This window comes from Alexandromys fortis, unplaced genomic scaffold (assembly GCF_014885135.2).
Source record: "Alexandromys fortis isolate MF-2015 unplaced genomic scaffold, M_Fortis_MF-2015_v1.1 scaffold_82, whole genome shotgun sequence".
Taxonomy (NCBI): Eukaryota; Metazoa; Chordata; class Mammalia; order Rodentia; family Cricetidae; genus Alexandromys; species Alexandromys fortis.
This window is the reverse complement of record NW_026067963.1, coordinates 2,336,661-2,342,244: the sequence shown is the minus strand read 5'-3', so window position 1 is coordinate 2,342,244 and position 5,584 is coordinate 2,336,661.

The following is a 5,584-nucleotide window of genomic DNA, read 5'->3' as shown; positions in this document are numbered from 1 at the left end:
CGATTCTTTTCCATAAAGGCCTGCATGTTAAAAAAAAAAAAAAAGTATGGATAAAGGGTTTTACTACGTGAACTCACCGTGCCGCATTGCAGCTTTCATGACAAGATTTTCTCCCTTTTTTTCTCCTCCCACCTCTTCTCTTAAATTTTATTTTGGGGTGGTATGGGAGATAAGTGGGATTGGGGGGGGCATGATGTGAAAGACACAAAGAATAAATAAATTTTAAAAAAGGAATTAATGATGGAACAGAATTTCCAGCAATTTCTAAAGTAGTCCTAAGTCTACCCCTGCGCTTTTTATGCTCTGCATTTCTGTGCAGTTGCCTCCTCAGCAAGGACAAATGTGGAACCAAAGTAGCAACAAATTCTGGGGAAAAAAACAACAGTTGAAGGTGCTCTTTCTCCTGCAGTATCAAACATTCATTCAAAATTTAATTTGATGTGTAAATATAAATAAACAGTATCTGTCTTATTGGTTTAAAAAAATTAAATTAAAAGAGTGGCAAGGGCAGCCAAAGATAACATTATTCAGTGGCAGTGTTCCATTGTTAAAAATTGGTACTATCGATTCAGTGGACTCTCTCTCTCTGTCTCCCCTCCCCCCCCCTTTCTCTACAAGTCTGGGCATGACATGGCAAGACACTACTATTTCTTTTTAATAAAATTAAACTCATGCTGTGATTCTTTGATTTGCTGAGATAACCCTTTCCATATCTGCTGAAGAGGTGGTGCAAAGACAGGAAAACCAAACTCACTTGACTGTGAGCTACATGTGTTACATGAGAAAGCCTCTGCCGTTCCCATGCTCACTCTGCAAGTCAGGGGCCATTGATACCCTGGGTCTGTGGTTGAGGAAATTAAAACGATGAAAGGTTTCACCCAAAGCCACATAAGAATCAGAATGGTCGTACAAGGGTCTGACTACAAAGTCAGTGATTTATCCATCATTTTCTTTCTCCTCTTCTTCTCATTCTTTCTCCTTCTCCTTCTTTTGAGTGAAGCTTTTTGACAGAGTCTATACAGCACAGACTGGCTGTGAACTCACTGTGTAGCCCAGGCTGACCCCAACCACAATCATCTTGTCTCAGTTTCCCGAGTACTAGAATTTCAGATTTATGCTGCAGTGCCCAGCTCAAATCTCAACAAAACTCACTTGAATACCATTCATATCCACCAAGATTCATCTAACTTAATTTCTGGAGTGAGGGTTATTCCCTGTGATTACATTATAACTCCCATCTGACACTCTTTGGTTGCCCCAGATGTAGGCAATAAATACAATTAGCACACTATCCCTCTTACAACAATTCAGAGTGCTGTGATCAGAGACTGGAATGCCAGCCCTGTCCACATGCAGAGGAAGCAGCCTATAGGCGGCTGGCTGTCATTAAGCAGGCTCATCTAGAGAGCAGTGAATTAATTCAGTAACTGTTTACCAAGCGGCAAACAAGTGGACCTGCCCATTGTCATCATTCCATAGCCAGGGATGTCATGGGGGAGGGAGGGAGATGACGCGATGAGGGGCAGCAGAAAGACCTTTAGGACCACGAGGCAAAGGCACGCGAAAAGTACTTTACAAAGTCAAGGTCAGTGGCTTTTCCCTTCTATCTGGGGCCCAAGAAAGCTTTCAGTCTGTTGAGCCTTCTAGCTCCCAGTTGAGAGGAAACAGCTAAGCTTGGCAGATAACAGCCATCTCTGCGGTGACAACGGTGCTCAGTCAGACATCATGCCTGGTGACAGGACAAGCTGTCGGAGTTCATACCCTCTACCCATATTCCCGAGCGTGTTCCGCCACCTGCATGCATGGACAGATGTATTTATTGATGATTTTATTGCAAGTCAGATTCCCACGTGGTGCTAAGCAGCCCCTGCAATTTCGACAGGTGGAAGGGAGGCGGTGGAGGTGGGCTTGCAAATGTAGCCGCCATGCTACCCCATGCCGGGCCGTGTGGAGAATCAGCAGGACGTGCGGATTCGGTTCCTGCTGGCATTTGCTCCACCGGGATAAGTGACAACTGCTGCCTTTCAAACTGAGCGCACCCCGCTGAACACACTCACCCCACTCCCCACCCCCATCTTCCACCCTTCCTGGGGAGCTCACATTGCTGAGCTCGGTTGCCAGTGCTACATTTTTTTCTCTACCCCAGCCCTGGAGGGAGTCGCTATCTTATCTCCATTTTACAAGTGAAGGAACCAGCCGGGGCAGGTGAATAGTTTGCCCTGTCTGAGTCACGTTTGTAGCTACCTACCCGGAGACACCAAAGTCCTCAGTCCAAGGTGGGCGGAGCCTTGTATATGAATGACAGGAGATGCCAAGACTCCATCTTGTTCTCCCACTTTCCTCTAACTAGGGCTGCATTCCCTCGGTGCGAACGTATTCCCAAGTACTGTGCTTATGCGCAGTAATGGTCTCAAAAGAAAAGTGTGTGGATAAACAAGAAAGCTGTGAAGTGTTCTCCCAAGGCACAATCAGGCTTGCTAGTCTGTTTTTCCTGAACTGCTTTTTTAGAAATTTTAGATTTGCTACTTCTGTTATGCCCTAACCTGAACCCTTCAGCTTTCAAAGAAGAAACAATTATTTCTCTGCTTACAAATTTATCTTCCATAGATTGTGACAACTTTCAAATATATAGTCAGTGCCTTATACTGACTTTTTTGTTTGTTTGTTTGTTTTGGGTTTTGTTTGTTTGGTTGACTTTGGTTTTCCAAGACAGGGTTTCTCTGTGAAGTCCTGAACATCCTGGAACTCACTCTGTAGACCAGGCTGGCTTTGAACTCACAGAGATCTGCCTGCCTCTGCCTCCTGAGTACTGGGCTTAAAGGTGTGTGCCACCAGGGCTGGGCCCATACTGGTTTCTTATAGAGAAGGCATAAGGGATGCCAACTCCAGAGGTTCTGTCTCAGGAGTGAACCTGGCTCAGACTCTTATCTGTGGCTATTCCATTTATAGTAATCACGACATGTACATTTTCCACGTAAAACATTATGACCCATGTGACTTACCTCAGTATCAGGAAGATTCCAGGACAGAAGTTGCTGTCCTTTACCACCCATGGGGAGATGAGCCAATCCCCAAGCCAGGGAGTCTATGTTGGGGTATTCAGGTCTTGGGGAGTGCCGTGCAACCCATAGAGACGTGAATACCACAGCCTGGCCTGCAGGAGCTCAGACACTAATACACACAGTCAGTGGTTGTTCCAAAATATCAGTGTTCAAGACAGCCAGGGTTCAAACCCCTGCTCTGACTCTCATGAGAGCCCACTATTACCAAACGTCTTTCTCCCTACAGTGGGGTTATGGAGCACCTCTCCTGAGCAGTCGTGAGGGTAAATAGAAACAATACGCGCAGTAGTCTTAGTCAGTCTAGTGCAGTGTGAAGCTGTAACAAATTTTAGCCCAATGTTTATTGCTGATAACACATAATTTATATGTGATCAACTAGTTCTTTGCCGGGGTAGACCTCATTAATTGATTAGGGCATTCCTCTTTTAAGAAAAAGAAGAAACTCTCACGAATTCGTCGAGACTGCCCTTGCCTAGACATTCATGACCAGTCAATCACTGGGAGTTGGCATGCAAACAGAAACCCATTAGCCCTGCCTGCCTCGGAAAGCTTTTTAACAAACTGCCAGGCTGGATTATTAACATCAAGCTTGGTGTCCAAAGGTAAATTGGGAATTCATTTTTCCTCTGAACACATGGCAAGTTCAGCAGTGTGCATCCATGGGCAAATAATAGCGCAAGAAGAGGAAGAAGTATGGATTCGGCCCTTGGTGAGTGAGGGTGAAGGGACGCTCCTACCTCCCGCAGGGGCTTTGACTCCCAGGGGAGTACATGCTCTGCCTTCCTGATATACCCATTTGAAGGAAGTAGTTCTGATGAGGACTGGATATTACCGGGAAAAGTCATCGCTATGGTTGACCTGCTCTCTGTGAATTCTCACTAAGTACTACACAGACCATCTAACCATGTCTAGAAGCCTCTCTCTACCAAAGAGGCCCAGATCTTCACTAAATTATCTTTAAATGTCAACCTAGCAGGTTGCTGCTTTGTTGACGTTGTTTTCTTTTAGAATTGGCCATGAGATTCGTCAAGGGGGTTGGGTCTAAGACCAGAGGAACCTCTTAGTCATAGAGTAACAGCACAGAACAGAATTGGAAAAAGAACCCAGAAAGGATGAAATACAGCAGTGGGGAGGGATGACACCTGTATTTCTTTACTTTCAGAAGTTTGGCCATGTCGATGAAAGCAAATAAGGAGATGCTGGTCTCCCGGAACCTGCAGGGCACCCTCCTTACTTCCATCTCTGAAGGAAGCAAAGCCTCTAACTTTCTCCCTCAGGCTCACCATCAAGAAATTACTTGGAAGAAAAATTAATTCATACGAGGAGGGAAATGCGCAGGAGGCCAAATGTTTCTTCTTATATGTAATGCAATATATAATGCATAGGCATTTATGTTTAATGACTGTTGTGAGTTAAATTTTATTATTATTACTTAGTTTTAAAATGTTTATTTTTCAGATTTGTGATATTGTGTTGAATGTGTGTGCTTTATAGGAACTTATGTTTTTAATGGGCGTGTACATCCATGAACTTGTGTGTAGAAACCAGAGGAGGATTGTTGTAGAATATTAGTTTAAGATGCATTACATTTGTTTATACTGTGGTGATGTGGGAGTGTCATATATCAATCTGTTGATTTCATTGGCTGAGTAATAAAGAAACTGCTGGCCCTGATAGGTTATAAGATAGGTGGGCGGAATAAACAGGATAGGATGCTGGGCGGAAGAGGAAGTGAGGTCAGACTCTGCTCTGCTCCCAGAGAGACCCGACAGCTCTGCTGGAGCAGAGACGCCATGCTCAGCTCTCCTGGGTAGACGCAATAGCTCTGCACTCTGAGGCAGACGCATGAAGCTCAGATCCACGATGGACGGAGGCTAGAATCTTCCCGGTAAGCGCACCTTGGGGTGCTTACACACATCATTAGAAATGGGCTAGTCCAGGTGCAAGAATTAGCTAGAGTTCATGGGCCAAGCAGTTCTTTAAATGAATACAGTTTGTGTGTTGTTATTTCGGGCATGAGCTAGCCAAGCGGCCGGGGTGTTGGGGACGCAGCCCCGTCGCCGCTCCTATTTCAACACTGTGGAACATTTGTCTAATGATGCAAAGAATTATTGCATTCTTTTATGTTGCATTTGTTTAACTCTGTGAAGCTGTGTGACTTTGCCTGACTAAAATACCTGGTTGGTTTAATAAAGAGCTGAATGGCCAATAGCTAGACATGAGAGGGATAGGTGGGGCTTCCAGACAAAGAGAATAAATAGGAGGAGAAAAAGAGAGGAGGGGGATGGGAAAAGGAAAGGAGGACATCAGGGGCCAGCTACCCACCTACACAGCAAGCCACGGAGTAAGACGTAAAGAAAGGTATATAGAATAGAGAAAGATAAAAGCCAAGAGGTAAAAAGTAGACAGAATAATTTAAGAAAAGCTGGTTAGAAACAGCCAAGCTAAGGCCGGGCATTTGTGATAATAAATCTCTATGTACTTATTTGGGAGCTAGGTGACAGGCACCCAAAGAGTGGAAC